This window comes from Melanerpes formicivorus, unplaced genomic scaffold (genome assembly GCF_026170545.1).
Source record: "Melanerpes formicivorus ecotype bairdi unplaced genomic scaffold, bMelFor1.0.p_v2 SCAF_3, whole genome shotgun sequence".
Taxonomy (NCBI): Eukaryota; Metazoa; Chordata; class Aves; order Piciformes; family Picidae; genus Melanerpes; species Melanerpes formicivorus.
Window position 1 is genome coordinate 5,040,648 of NW_027142355.1, and position 16,641 is coordinate 5,057,288.

The following is a 16,641-nucleotide window of genomic DNA, read 5'->3' on the forward strand; positions in this document are numbered from 1 at the left end:
CATTTTTTCATGGCAAGAGTGGTCAGGCATTGGAATGTGCTGCCCAGGGAGGTGGTGGAGTCACCAACCCTGGATGAGTTGGTGGTTGGGGCTATGGTTTAGGGGTAAACCTTGTAGAGTAGGCTTCTGCATTGAACCTGGTGATTCTGAGGGTCTTTTCCAACATGAAATGTTCTGTGACTGTGGTCCTGTAATATGTATGCATACCAAGTACCACTGTACCCCAAAGTCTATGAACTATTTTTGGGATGAAATCCTGAGAGTGAATAGGAGAGGCAGAGCTCTCTCCAGCCTTTGCAATCAGAAGGTTAATTAAACCCAGTCAGTACAAACTCAAGGACTTTAAGAATGAAAGCATTAATCTAGCAAGCAGAACAATTCCTTTGCTGCCTAAAAGACCTTTATGCCCACAAACAGAGCAGCCATGCTGCTACACACCTGGCTGAAAAGAGGTGCTAAATGCTTCTGGGGAGAAGAAAGAACCCCCTTTATGACTGGACCTACTGCACTTCTGAAGAAATTATTTTAAAACAATAAAATACGAACAGGCAAATCCCTTCCTGCACATTTACTCTTTCAAGGATCAGTCTTTGTTTGCAGGAATAACCCACTTGTCTTGCTGAATGGCAATACAGAATGACTGTGACCAAAAGTCTCTCCTATTTGATTTCGCTAAGGTTGTTTCAGAAGTGCTTCCATAGATGATCAGCTAGTGATCAGGAAGTGGATGTGAACTGATTGAAGGAAAGAAGTCAGAGAGTTGTGGGCAATGCGATTGAGTCTAGTTGGAGGCCTGCACCTAGTGGAGTCTGTCAGGCATCAGTACTGGGACGAGTTCTGTTCAATACATTCACCAACGACCTGGATGAGGGCACAGAGAACACGGTTAGCAAGTTTGCTGATGACTAAACTGGGTGGAGTGGCTGACCCAGGAGGGTTGTGCTGTCATTCAGAGACACATAGCCAGGCTGGGAATTGGGCAGGGAGAAATTGAATGAAATTCAAGAAGGGCAAGGGAAGAGTCTTGCATCTGGGAAAGAATAACCCCATGGAGTATAGGTTGGAGCTGAGAGGATGGAGCCAGGCTATGCTGGGTGATGCCCAGACAGCACAAGGGGCAATGGTGGAATTTGAGGCATAGGAAGTTCCATGGAAACAGGAAAAAGAATTATTTCCCTGTGAGGGCGACAGAACCCTGGAAAAGGCTGCCCAGGGGGGTTGTGAAGTCTCCCTGTCTGGAGATATTCAAGACCTGCCTGGATGTGTTGCTGTGTGATGTGGTCTAGGTGATCCTGCTCTGGCATGGGGGTTGGACTGGATGATCTTTCGAGGTCCCTTCCAGCCTCTAACATTGTTTCTGTGAGATTATACTCTCTTCAAATGCTCAAACTTGGGCATAAAAGGAAGCTCCTGCTAATGTAACATGTTACAAGTCACATAACAAGTAAATTAAAAAAACAAAGCAAAGTGAAATAGGTTACAGCAGGGGATCTCAGAAGAAACAGCAGGTTGTTGAGGCAAAGGTCCAGAGGACTCATTTTGGATGTGACTAGCAGGCTAAACAAGAGACAGGGGATTGATGCGAGGTGAACAAAGAGCATAAATAGAAGTAAAGGTAAGCTTTAAAAGGGAGAAATTTTAGGGCAGGCAAGGAACAATCTTTCAGGGATCTGCTGGAGAGAATCTAACAGGGAGCCACTAGGATGATTAGGGGACTTGAGCATCTCCCCTATAAAGAGAGACTGAGAGCCCTGGGGCTGTTTAGTCTGAAGAAGAGAAGGCTGAGAGGGGACCTGATCAATGTCTATCAATATCTGAGAGCTGGGTGTCAAGTGGAGGAGGGCAAGCTCTTTTGGGTGGTGCCCAGTGATAAGCCAAGGAACAAAAGGTACAAGCTGGAACATGGAAGATTTCACCTCACCATGAGGAGAAACTTCATTACAGTGAGGGCCACAGAGCCCTGGAAGAGGCTGCCCAGAGGGGTTGTGTAGTCTCCTTCTCAGGAGACTTTCAAACCCCATCTGGATGCATTCCTGTGTGGGCTATCCTGGGTGATGCTGCTTTGGCAGGAGGTTGGACTTCATGGTTTCTGAAGGTCCCTTCCAACCTCTAATGTTCTGTGATACTGTGAATATGTTAAAGGTATCAGGAACTGGTATCTGTAGAGATACAGTCACGGTATAAAGTAGGAGTGAGGAAAAGTCCAAAGAAATGGCTTAATTGCATATTCATTTTGACTGATTTCCTCACTTGAGTCCTACTCTCTGCCTCCTTTGTGATACAACTTCTGTATGCCAGCACTACATTTTAGTGCTTTAAGGGGACACACCTAGCAGGCTCATTCTCTGCAAATGAAAATCTACTTTCCCCTTCCTCTGGGCAGCACTACTTGACATAGAATTTCTTCACAAATCTCTGTCTTGTAATTGCAATATATATATAGAGAGAAAGGTAGTAGATTGCACTTCTTTTACCTGCCATAATCATGTAATATTCTGCAGCCTAATGGTAATCCAAACATGAGAGGAAGTCGGGCAATAATTTGACCCAGCCAATCTCATTAAAAAATTAACAAGTCAGGTTTTGTCAGCTTCCTCCTTATTGTCCTCTTCATTCTGTTTTAAACTTTTTAGAGAAAACACGTCTATTACTTCTTTCTAAAAAGCACCAAAGAGGGAACCCTGTTACTGTTATTAGCAGAAAATGACACTTCACGGTCATCAGTTTAAAAGCATTACAAATCCTCTTGCAAAATGAGAAACGCTGTGGACAAAGGCACTCCATATCAAAGATTAGAATAAAACACACTCTCTGATTTCCAAACAAGAGACCAGGCTACCAAACATACCCAGCTCCTAATTAAACAAGAAGAAAATGAATTTCTGAAATAAATGGGAAAGGGAGGAATTAATTAAAAGAAACATCTATGCCTGAACACCACCGCCTGGTGCTCTCTGACTCTGTGCCTGGGCTGCTCTGCTTTAATGATTGCATCTCACTCTGCTTTGCCACTTGGCTTCTCCTCAGTTCCTGCCTCATCATGTTTCTAAATGTCATTTACATTTATGCAAGCCAGTGCACAAAATAAAATTAATTTAACTGAATGGCACATTAATATTATTACTTTAGACAGCATGGAAAACTTATTAAGTATAGCATGTCACAAGGCTGATCTACCAGTGAGTGGTCCAAGCACAACATTGAAAGGAAATGCTGTGCAGTTGAAAGATATATTAATTTATTTTTTCACAGCATCACAGAATATTAGGGGCTGGAAGGGACCTCAAAAGCTCATCCAGTTCAAACCCCCTGCCAGAGCAGGATCACCTAGAACACACAACACAGGAACACATCCAGACAGGTTGGGAATATCTCCAGACAGGGAGATTCCACAACCCCTCTGGGCAGCCTGTTCCAGCCTGTCACCCTCACAGGGAAAAAAATTCCTCCTGTTTTCATGGAACTTCCTATGCCTCAACTTCCACCATTGTCCCTTGTACTGTCATTGGGCATCATCCAGCACAGCCTGGCTCCATCCTCTGGGCACTCACCGTGCAGGGTGCAATCTTTATCACCACCAATAAGGTCACCTCTCAGGATCCTCCTCTCCAAGCTACAGAGCCCTCAGCTCCCTCAGGCACTCCTCATAAGGAAGCTGTTCCACTCCCCTAATAATTTTTGTGGCTCAGCAGTGGACTCTTTCAAGGAGTTCTCTGAGGTTCTTCCTGAACTGAGGGGCCCAGAACTGGATACAATACTCCAGATGCATCCTCACCAGGGCAGAGTTAAGGGGGAGGAGAAACTCTCCCGACATACTTACCACAGCCCTTCTAATCCACCACAGGATGCCATTGGCCTTCTTGGCCACAAGAGCACATTAGTAGCTCATGGTCATTCTCCCATCCACTGGAACCCCCAGGTCCTTATCTCCTTCGCTGCTCTCCAACAGGTCAGTCCCCAACCTATACCGCTCCATGGGGTTGTTCTTTTCCAGGTGCAAGACTCTACACTTGAACTTCATTCAATTTCTCCCTGCCCAATTCTCAGCATGGCTGTCTCTCTGAACAGCAGCAGAACCCTCCTGGGTCATCCATTCCACCCAGTTTGGTGTCATCAGCAACCTTGCTGACAGCACTCTCTGTGCCCTCATCCAGGTCATTGATGAATATATTGAACAGCTCTGGTCCCAGTACTGCCCCCTGAGGGACTCTACTAGATACAGACCTCTAACTAGACTCCATCCCATTGACCACAACTCTCTGACTTCTTTCCTTCAACCAGTTCCCATCGACCTCACTACCTGATCATCCAGACCACAATGCCTCAGTTCAGCTGCAAGGACACTGTGGCAGACAGTGTCAAATGCTTTACTGATAAAGATAAACCACATCCACTGCTCTACCATCATCTATCCACCTGCTTATGTCCTCATAAGAGGCTTATCAGTCAGTGTAATAAGTCAAAGTCCTTAATTATTAGAATATTATATGTGCATTGCAGTCACTCTACAGAATGTCAAGTCCTTGTCCTGCTGTGATAGGGTACAGGAAGCCACAGTACCCTTGCTTTATTTGCAAACATCCATGGCCAGCTTAACACTTCATTAGAACAGAATAATCTAGACTAGACTGGACTAGACTAGAATGAAATAGAATACAATTAACCAGGTTGGAAAAGACCTTTGAGATCATCCAGTCCAACCTATCATCCAACACCATCTCATCATCTAAACCATGGCACCAAATGCCTCATCCAGTCTCTTCCTAAATACCTTCAGTGATGGTGACTCCACCACCTCCCTGGGCAGCACATTCCAGTGGCAAATCACTCTTTCTGTGAAGAACTTCTTCCTAACATCCAGCCTAAACCTCCCCTGGTGCAGCTTGAGACTGTGTCGTCTTGTTCTGGTGCCAGTTGCCTGGGAGAAGAGACCAACCTCCGCCTGTCTACAATCTCCCTTCAGGTAGTTGTAGAGAGCAATAAGGTCTCCCTCGAGCCTCCTCTTCTGCAGGCTAAGCAACCCCAGCTCCCTCAGCCTCTCCTCACAGGGCTGTGCTCCAAACCCCTCACCAACTTTGTTGCCCTTCTCTGGACACCTTCCAGCAAGTCAACATCCTTCCTAAACTGAAGGGCCCAGAACTGGACACAGTACTCGAGGTGTGGCCTAACGAGTGCTGAGTACAGGGGCAGAATGACTTCCCTGCTCCTGCTGGCCACACTGTTCCTGATACAGGCCAGGATGCCATTGGCCTTCTTGACCACCTGGGCACTCTGCTGGCTCAATTCTACTGCCAAGACTATATTTGTTTCCAAAAGCAATGGGCTCCAAAGCTTTAGATTAGGGATTGGTATTACAACATACATCCAAAAATACACAGGATCAGTCAACAGCAGAGAAATGTAATTAAGAATCAAGTCAATTACCAATTGCTTACTTGTAAGATGCATCACTGGATGTTGTACTGTATTAAAATTGTGGCAAGAACAGAGTCCTTGCTATCGTGGGGTGTTGAAGTTTCCCCCCAGCATTAACTTTGACAGAACAACTCAGTTAAAAGCAAATGACTGTACCATTAATCTTTCAATTAATGAAAGGCAGGACAAACAGATTAAAGAAAGCAGTAGGTGGGAGTGATTGGTGTGATGGGCTGAGCAATCATCTATGGCTGCTGGTATAGTCTGCTGAAATTCAGCAGGCCCAGAGAAAGCAAGCTGAATCCAGTGCCTCTATTATTGAAGCCATTCAGTGTATTTCTATTTTTTCTTTGAGAACCACCAAGAGATCACAGGGGATCATTGAGTCCAACCACTCTGCCATAGCAGGACCATAGAATCTAGTGCAGGTCACACAGGAACACATCCAGACAGGGCTGGAAAGTCTCCAGAGGAGACTCCACAACTTCTCTGAACAGCCTGTTCCAGTGCTCTGTGACTCTTACAGTGAAGAACTTCCTCCTGTGCTGTAGTTTCTATCCATTGCTCCTTGTCCTATCACAGGGCACAACTCAGCAAAGGTTGACCCCTACCTCGTGACTCCCAGCCCTCAGATACTGATAAACATCGATTACATGTCCTCTCAGTCTTCTCTTCTGCAGAGTGAAAAGCCCCAGGGCTCTCAGCCTCTCCTCACCAGGCAGTGCTCCAGTCCCTTCACCATCCTTGCAGCCCTCTGCTTGACTCTCTCCAGCAGATCCCTGTCCCTCCTGAACCGGGGAGCCCAGAACTGGATGCAGTATTCCAGGTGAGGTCTCACCAGAACAGAGTAGAGTGGGAGGAGAACCTCCCTTGATCTGCTGCACACACTCTTCTTAACGCACCCCAGGATGCCATTGGCCCTTTTGGCCACCAGGGCACATTGCTGTCCCATGCAGAACTTGTTGCCCACCAGGACTTCCAGGTCCTTCTCCACAAGGCTGCTCCCTAGCAGCTCACCTCCCAGCCTGTACTGCTGCAGTACAGGTTAGAAACTCAGTGGAATTTGTGGATTATGTTTGCAGGCAGCTGTCTTCTTCCTCTGTAACAATCCAAGACAAAATGACCATGCATCTTGTATCAGTCCCAGCTACATTAGAAAATAATGGCTCCTTTTGCAGTGGCACACTCAGCTCCTGTGGATAGATGCCCTCCTCTCTTTTATCTCTTGCTTGCTAAGGCCAGTTCAACTTACATGTTTCTCCATGAAGTCTTCCAGCTCCATGACCCTAATCACAAATCCCACAGAAGGCAGCAGCCTCTTCCAAAACCTTATAAACTGGCAATTAGGTAAGAGGCAGAATGTGATATTGTTGATTTTAAACTAGAAACTTGATGGTTAGCTAGAGGCAGGCCAAGCAAAACGTGAGAGGACCTAGCACATGCTTCAGAGTTTCCCTGAACAGGGCAAGAACCTCAATATCTTCTTTAAGGCATTGCTTTCCAGTGAATTTTCAGGAAACTTCTTACTACATTCTTCAGCTTCCAAGGACAGCATGTAATATAATTCTGTCTTTATTTTCAGAAGAGGACAAGTCAGCCACAGAGGCAGATCAGGATCTTCACTGCACTGAAACCACAATGGTGCAGTGCAGAGCACTACACAGCAAGCTGAAAAAGAACTGGATTTGTTAATGGGAATACCAGAGACAGCTGAGCTAAGGTAACAGCTGATAGGTGAATTCTTAAGACAGTTCTCTGCCTGAAATTCATCAAAGTGAAGAAGACTCCTTTATATTTTTAAGGGTCACAAGGATGATCAGAGGGCTGGATCTCCTCTTCTATGGAGACAGACTGAGAGAGTTGGGGCTGTTCAGTCTGGAGAACAGAAGGCTCCCAGGAGACCTTATTGTGGACTTCCATTATCTGAAGGGGGCTACAAGAAAGCTGGGGAGGGACTTTTGAGGGTGTCAGGGACTGATAGGACTTGGCAGGGGGGAATGGAGCGAAACTAGAAACGGGTAGATTCAGACTGGATGTTAGGAAGGAGTTCTTCTGCCTGAGGGTGATGAGACAGGTTCCCCAGGGAGGTGGTGGAAGCCTCATCCCTGGAGGTTTTGAAGGCCAGGCTGGATGTGGCTGTGAGCAACCTGCTCTAGTGTGAGGGGTCTCTGGCCATGGCAGGGGGTTTGGAACTGGATGATCCTTGAGGTCCCTTCCAACTCTAATGATTCTACAATTCAAGTCTATTGACTTACCCTTACCAGGCTCATATCCACTTCTTAAACTAAGAATTCAAAACTCTATTTTTATACTACAGAAAAATATGGAAGTTTTTTGATAAATATGCACTGACAACCCCCTCTTTTATTTCTCCACTTCCACTAGCTGTTTCGCTTCAAAAAACTTTCCTAACACATTCTTTAGGATGAGAAGACAGTTCATTAAAGGTCATCATAGCAATCAGTACCACACACTGGATTTCATTAATCTCCTCAGTAAAAGAGAAAGAAGTCACCACAGTCAACTGTAAAACTCTAGGAAAGTAGACAGCACTTAGGTCATGAGATCCCTGGCTCAAATGGTGTTCATTCTTAATAAATCTTAGACCACAAGGGAAATTCCAGAAGACTGAAACACTGCTAATGCTATGCCCATCTTACCCAAAAAAAAAGGCCAAATGGGATGCAGTATCTATCAGCCATTTGCCTTTCATCAAACCCAGATGAAGGACAAGGAAAAACTCATAACAGTTTGCCTGAATGTTGATTTCAAGGGTATGAAATACAACAAATGTGAAATCAAAAGGTTTGATCCAAAATAGGTCCTTTCAACTGAAGCCAGATTTACTCTTTGAAAATTCTGTTGATGAAGAAAACATATAAAAGCTGGTGCAATAAAAAGAAGCACATTGAGGGAGGTTCTCCTCCCCTTCTACTCTGCCCTAGTGAGACCTGACCTGAAGTATTGCATGCAGTTCTGGGCTCTCCAGTTCAAGAGGGGCAGGGGTCTGCTGGAGAGAGACCAAGGACTATGAGGACGATGAAAGGACTGGAGCACTGCCCTGTGAGGAGAGGCTGAGAGCCCTGAGGCTGTTTAGTCTGGAGAGATCATAAATCATAGAAGATCATAGAATTAATAAGGTTGGAAAAGACCTCAAAGATCATCAAGTCCAACCTCTCACCCAAGACCTCATGACTACTAGACCATGGCACCAAGTGCCATGTCCAATCCCCTCCCAAACACCTCTAAGGACGGCAACTCCACCACCTCCCTGGGCAGCCCCTTCCAATGCCTAGCAATAGATCAGGCTGCCCAGGGCCACAGAGTCTTATCTTGAACGTCTGCAGGGACAGGGCCTCAACCACATCCTCAGACAATCTGTTCCAGTATCCCACCAATTTCACTGTGCAGAATTTTCTCCTGATGTCCAGCCCAAATGCATCCTGCTCCAGTTTCAAACCATTGCCTCTCATCCCATCACCACAGGCCCCCCCAAACAGTCCCTTCCCAGCCCTCCTGCAGGTCTCCCCCAGACATTGAAATATAGTTATAAGGTCTCCCCAGAGCCTTCTCTTCTCCATCCTGTCTTCCACCTCTTATTTTGACTGTTTTCCTATGTGTATAATATATTCCTCATGCAATGCCTCTTACTTCAGAGGGCTTTACTTCCAAATTTGTGACTTCCTTTCAAATTCCTCCTGAAAGCTGGAATTCTCTCACCACTGCCATTTGTTCTGTATGCCTACCTACAAGTTAACATTTATCATTGCCATTGCAATTACTGTTTCACCTTCTAAGGTATTAAACACTTCCCAAAATATAATGTATGGACTAAACATATATAGAAAAAGATTGCAGCCTTGGAGAATCCAAAACTTATATTGGCTGCTCCACTCAATCTACAAAAGTCACTGAAAGACTGCAGGTCATCATTCCCCTGTACTCAGCACTAATGAGACTGCACCTGGAATCCTAGGTTTAGTTTTGGACCCCTCACTCCAAGGAGGTCATTGAGGTGCTGTAACTGGTATAGAGAAGGGCAACAAAGCTGGGGATGGGTCTGGAAAACAGGGCTGGTGGGGAGCATCTGAAGCAACTGGGGTTGTTCAGCCTGGAGAAAAGGAGGCTGAAGGGACAGGAGAAGAGTGAAAGGGGATCTAGTAAATGTATAAAAATATCTGAGGGCTGGGTGTCAGGAATGAAGGCACAGCCTCTGCTCAGTTTCACCTTGTGACAGGACAAGGGGCAATGGATATAAACTGCAGCACAGGAATTTTCACCTCAGCATGATGCAAAATGTCTTTACTGTAAGGGTCACAGTGCACTGGAACAGGCTGCCCACAGAGGTTGTGGAGTCTCCTTCTCTGGAGACCTTCCAGACTCATTTTGATGCCTTCCTGTGTGACCTGCTCTAGATTCTATGGTCCTGCTCTGGCAGGGGGGTTGGACTCAATGATCTTCGGAGGTCCCTTCCAACCCCTAACATCCTGTGAGCCTGTGTGAATGAGTATAAACACTTCCAGCATAACTTGCTGCTCTCTAATTCTGGGCTGGGAATTAACAGACAGGGGGATGGCAGCTGCAGACCTCAGGGCACTCACATGAAAATGAGTTGCTGTCAGTTTTGAAGCCTGAGCTCCACTCATCAACAAAGATCCTCCTGTTTGTTTTCACAGTTACTGATGAATTTATGGAAAAACAAAGAAAACAAAACAAAACAAAGCAAAGGAAACCAAACCAAAACAAACCAACCAAAAAAAAACCCATCAAACCAAAAAACTGGATTCCAGACAAGCCAGCAGCTCTGGAGATTACCCAAAGTAATTAAAGAAGCACCTAAAATTCATTAAGGCTCTCATGGAAGCTCACACACTGTCTGCACACTGTGGCACATACTAAAGAGAAGCTGCAGTGCCATGCTCTGTGCTGGTGACATCCAAAGAAAACTATAAGCCCCAGGTAATGGTAATAGCCTAGAGAATGACTTCACTTAGAATTTTATGGCAAGGTGTATGTCTAAGACTCTACATTAGCCACAAGGGGGGAAAAAAAGGCACTAGAGAAAGGTTCCCAAATGGAGTTGCTAATATCAGTGACAGTGTAAGGAGCAATAACTCCTAATTCTGTTCTGATGTAGGCGAATGCATCTCGCTGATCAAGCAGCGATAGCTTAGCACTTTGACCTCTCATTCTCACTTTTAGTTTGGAAACTCCTACCTTTGTGCTATTTCTGTAATTGTAATTGCAGGCAAAATGTTCAAGGAAAATGTCTTTGCCTCCATGTCATCTGGATTCATTTACAGGTATTTTCATCAAGTGCTTTGCCAGCAAAAAGCACATACAGGCAACATCAAGGTCCAAATGCAGATGAGAAATTAATTCTGTCTGCACACTGATAATTGTAGCTTCAAGTAAATTGTTCTTCTGCAGGAGTAGTATTTCCTTGGCTATAACCAAATACAAGCCCTTCACAGGAAAAGAAAATCATACTCTAGAAATTGTGCCATTGGAAGGGAAGCTATAGTACCACTCCATCCATCTAGTGAGTGAGCCAGCCAAGCAGCCATTTGAAATAAGAAGTCCCAGGTCACAGATCACAGGATGCTAGAGGGTTGGACCTCCAGAGATCATCGAGCCCAACTCTCCCTGCCAGAGCAGGACTATAGAATCTAGTGCAGGTGACACAGGAATGCATCCAGACAGGGCTGGAAAGTCTCCAGAGAAGGAGACTCCACAACCTCTCTGGTGAGCCTGTTACAGTGCTCTGTGACTCTCACAGTGAAGAAGTTCCCCCCCATGTTGAGGTGGAACTTCCTGTGTTGTAGTTTCCATCGATTGCCCCTTGTCAGTTAATGCAATGAAAGGCTGTTCTCAAAACTGTTAAAGCCTGTGCAAAAGCTTCCATCACAGAAGACTCAACCTAAGAAAAGGATGTGTTTCTGTCTGGTACATTGGTCTACATCTCACATGGATGAACACACACACACACAGAGTGAGAAAATTCTGAGAAGTGAGGAGGTGGAGTGATTTGCAGGAGTTAGACCTTTGGTCAATGCAGATACTAAAAACAAATAAAATCAACTTTAGACTGGCAGACCGAAAGTGCAACTTCTTTAAGTGACTCATGCAGGTATATACAATGATGGTAACAGTTAAGGAAAAAAAGAACATGAAAAAGGAAAAGGAAAAGGATAAAAAGAAGATGAAAAAAGGGGGGAAAAAAGGAAAGGAAAAGAAAAAGAAAAAGAAAGAGAAAGAGAAACAGAAAGAGAAAGAAAGAGAGAATGAGAAAGAGAAGAAAGAAAAAGAAAGAGAAAGAGAAAGAGAAAGAGAAAGAGAAAGAGAAAGAGAAAGAGAAAGAGAAAGAGAAAGAGAAAGAGAAAGAGAAAGAGAGAAAGAAGAAAAATAAAAAGAAAAACAAAAAGAAAAAAGAAGATAAAAAAAGAGAAGAAAAAAGCAAAAGCAAAATAAAAAGGGAGTAAGAATCTGAGAGATCAATAAACACTGTATAATGTTCTCCCTTCATGTGGCCAATGCCATGAGTGTCTGGAGGGACAGGGAGAAAAGGAGGAGAAAAGTTTTTTTTATACAGTGGCATCATCCTTGGGAGTAAAGTTCTTCACTATTGGAATCCTAGATGACAGTGATTAAAAACAGGTGTTCAGGAGGGGATTGGATGCGGCATTTGGTGCCATGGATTAGTAGTCAGAGGTGTTGGGTGACAGGTTGGACTTGATGATCTTTGAGGTTTTTTCCAACCTCATTGATTCTATTATTCTATGTTTAGCAGCAACATTATCAACATTCATGCTCAGATAAGGTACATCTATCTCGTTAATCTTTTAAAATCTTCTGTATGATGCAAGCATCTTGAGAATAACAACATTTGCTCTACTCTGTGTGATTGAAAGTGAACGATGAGCCATGACCAGTCCTTCAGAAGGAACTGTTTGTATGTGGTAGACTGCAAGATCTTAAAAACTGGAGATGTCAGTTCTCCATTAGCCTCCAATGGAAGGAGCCATAAAATGCGGAACAAAAGCTGTTCTGTGGAAAGGGTTTTATTCCTGTAAGTTATGATTTTGCAAAACAGAATTAGACAGGAACAGCACAAAGATGTCCTGAGTGTTTCTCTAGTTATGATGATAACAATCACAGAGTAAGCTACAGACGGCCAGAGAAACGAAAGAGGAAAGATGCAGAGGGTTGATTGCAATCCAGTTCTGGGCCCCTCAGTTTAGGAAGGATGTTGACTTGCTGGAACGCGTCCAGAGAAGGGCAACAAAGTTGGTGAGGGGTTTGGAACACAAACCCTATGAGGAGAGGCTGAGGGAGCTGGGGTTGCTTAGCCTGGAGAAAAGGAGGCTCAGGAGAGACCTTATTGCTCTCTACAACTACCTGAAGGGAGATTGTAGACAGGCGGAGGTTGGTCTCTTTTCCCAGGCAACCAGCACCAGAACAAGAGGACACAGTCTCAGGCTGCGCCAGGGGAGGTTTAGGAAGAAATTCTTCCCAGAGAGAGTGATTGCCCCTTGGAATGGGCTGCCCAGGGAGGTGGTGGAGTCACCGTCCTTGGAGGTGTTCAGGAGGAGACTTGATAGGGTGCTTGGTTGCATGGGTTAGTTGATTAGGTGGGTTGGATTAGTTGATAGGTTGGACGCGATGATCTTGAAGGTCTCTTCCAACCTGGTTTATTCTATTCTATTCTAAGCCCAACTCAGCTACAGCACCAGCAACACCATAACAATACATCAGCCAAGGTGAGGAATTCCTTGAACCTCTGGTGGAAGGCTGAGTTTCATGATACAGTCTAACTGGTAGGAATAAGCCTGCCCCATCCCTGGAAGGTTTTAAGAGGAGGCTGGATCTGGCTCTGGGCTACCTGTGCTAGCGTGAGATGTCCCTGCCCATGGCAGTGGGGTTGGAACTGGATGATCCTTGAGGTCCCTTCCAACCTTAACAATTCTATGATTCTAAATCACTTAGCCTAGAAATAAGATCTGATAATACATCCTAAACTGATAAACTCTACCTCTTAAAATATTAGCAGAAAAACAATAAAAGCTCCATCCCGGGGAACTGATGGAAAATGAAGTGTTATGGTTTAGACTCTAAGGGTGATTTCTCTAAAATAAGGGCACTTGGTGCTAACTCCTGTCACAACAGAAAGTGCTTCAAATGCCAGTTAAACTCTTTGTTAAACTAAACTGAAACACAATAGGCTCTGAAAAGAGGTTAAATGGTTACTATGGTAATCCCTGACATGGTCTAAATTGGTATTTAAGAGCTGACAGCTGAAAAAAAAATAAAAAAAAAAAGAATAGAAAGTGGCTAATCTCTTTTTTTTCTCGGACCACTATTCCTAAACCTTGTATTAAAGCTTTTCAGAAATACATTCTCTGATGCTTCTGGAAGCCAAGATGGTTTAGTTCTGTATGGAGTGGGCACAACAAAGCGAGGGGACCAGAGTGGTAGACTATGCCTCAAACCTTTAGTTAAAAAGCTGTCGTCTTCTTTGTGAGAGCTTTTCCTTCCTTGTGATTATTAAAATGCTGGTCTCTGTTCTGAAGCTCCTCCTAAGGACACTTCTGACAGTACATTTTGATACAGCTATCTTACAGCTTCCCTTGGCTTCTCATCCTTCTTTGTAACAGCAATGAGATAATGATTTTTGCCACTGTCGGTTTGCAAAGTGGGGGGAGAAAGGGAAATTGGGTATCAGCCTGGACTACTGCAAAGCTTCTGCCAAAGAATCCAGCCTAGAATCTGCTTAGAGCCCAGCACAGAGCCACAAACATAAGACCAGGGAAGTGAAACATCTCCCTTATAAGGAGAGCTGGGGCTCTTTAGTTTGGAGAGGAGGAGCCTGAGAGCTGACCTTATTGCTGTTGATAAAGCTGTGCAGGGTGAGTGCCCAGAGGCTGGAGCCAGGCTCTTCTGGGTGATGCCCAATACCAGCACAAGGGGCAATGGTGAAAGCTGAGGCATAGGAAGTTCCATGGAAACAGAAGGAACAATTATTTCCCTGTGAGGGTGACAGAACACTGGAAGATGCTGCCCAGGGGGGTTGTGGAGTCTCCCTGTCTGGAGATATTAAAGACCTGCCTGGATGTGTTCCTGTGTGATCTGCTCTACGTAACCCTGTTGTGGCAGGGAGGTTGGACTGGATGAGCTTTCAAGGTCCCTAACAGTCCCTAATATTCTGTGATTCTGTGAATCTCAGTGAGAAATGCAATTCTTGATTCCGGATGATGCATTCACTGATGCTGGTAGTCAGAGAAATAAGTAAGTATATTAAAGTCCAGGCAGAGAACAATGCAGGGAAATCCATATATAGCATGCTCTGTGGCCCTTGCACATCAGTTACCTGATTCTGCTTCATAATTATGGCTGGATTCTCTGGAATTCCTTTGGCAGATTGCAGTCAAAATCTCTCTTTGTAGTGTAGTGCTAGTGCCTTCCACTTGGGATATACTTCAGCCCATGCAAATGACTGAACCATCAGCTATCTAACTCAACCAGTTGCAGGTACATGGAGAATACTTCCAGCACCTAAGTGATACCAATTCTGCTTAAGCCTTTTAAAGAAGAACTCTAAGACAGTTTTGATCCCAGTCAGCAGCTTTCTCAAAAGCCCATGAAAACACCATTCAAATGCCACTACATGTTGACCTCCTTGGCCTCTCTCCTCTATTAAGCATTTTTAAATATCCTATACCTAAATGACAGAAACCCAAACAATAACACCAAAAGGCAAAGGTGGGGCACTGTCCACTGCTCCATCCTTTGGCCTTGTAACTTTCTCCTAGTTCCTTTGAATATAGTTTTTCCAGAGTCAATACAATTATTGTTATTATTTTGTGTATGGATCATTAGATGCTTTGCACCAAGTGTAGCATCTTCTTTGCCAGCACAATTTAACCTCAAGATGCCTTTCCACAACTGCAAGCCAGAAGGTTTTTGGCAATGAAGCTTTTCTGATCCTAGAATAAATACTGTACAGAAAGAGGAGGGCCTCAGCATTCTGAATTTAACACTGCCACAGATGTCTTCCTTTTCTACTCTCAGATAGTCTGAGATGATTCAGGACAAGTTGCCTTTTGCTTTCAACTAAGACAATTCCATTCTTTTTGCCATAACCCAAGAATGCCTCTGACCACCTAAGGTAGATAGAATAGAATAGAATAGAATAGAATAGCATAGAATATGTGATGAATATACTAGTGATTTATGTTAAAAGTATAAAATTCAGAGTGCACAGGGATTAAGGGTCAGGAGCTTGTGAGGCCTGTTTTGAGGACAAAGGGGCCTGTTTTGCAGACTTGCACGGAGACTGTGTCTGGTTAATTGGAGACATCAAGGCTGAGAAGGAGCTGTCTTAAAGATAAACATTCAGAACAAGGAAATTGTTTTCTTCAGATAAGAAGCCTGGATGACTGAGCATGTGTGAAAGTGGATGCTTTGACCCTTACCACACAGAATGCAGGGAGCAGGGATTTGATCACCTATTCTGAAAACTCATTATCGTATGCCTGCCTTCTATTTAGCATAAGCTTGTTCATGTAGATGATGTGGCTATATAGGATGAAGAAAGCTATTGTAAAAGTGCTGTGGGGGTGGAGTTTTGTCCCCTCTCAAGCCCAGCATGCTGCTTTGTTTGTCTTTTATTGCTTTTATTGCCTTTTATTACCTTTTTATGATCTTCTAGTGCCAATAAAACTGTTACCAGAAAATTTTACCTGGAGTCATATAGAATAGAATAGAATAGAATAGAATAGAATAGAATAGAATAGAATAGAATAGAATAGAATAGAATAGAATAGAATAGAATAGAATAGACCAGACCAGGTTGGAAAATATCTTTGAGATCACCAAGTCCAACCTATCACCCAACACCATCTAATCAACTAAACCATGGCACTAAGCACCCTATCAAGTCTACTCCTAAACATCTCCAGTGATGGCAACTCCACCACCTCCCTGGGCAGCACATTCCAATGGCCAATCACTCTCTCTGGGAAGAATTTCTTCCTAACCTCCAGCCTAAACCTCCCATAGTGCAGCCTGAGACTGTGTCCTCTTGTTCTGGTGCTGGTTTCCTGGGAGAAGAGACCAATCCCCACCTGGCTACAATCTCCCTTCTGGTAGTTGTAGACAGCAAGGAGGTCTCTCCTGAGCCTCCACTTTTCCAGGCTAAGCAACTCCAGCTCCCTCAGCCTCTCCTCA

The 16,641-nt window shown here is 44.3% G+C and overlaps 1 protein-coding gene across 2 annotated transcripts in view; it reads right to left on the reverse strand.

The window, feature by feature from the left end:
• The window catches only part of LOC137455036 (synaptotagmin-1), a 535,786-nt gene that overhangs the window by 90,348 nt on the left and 428,797 nt on the right, over positions 1 to 16,641 (reverse strand). The window lies entirely within an intron of this gene.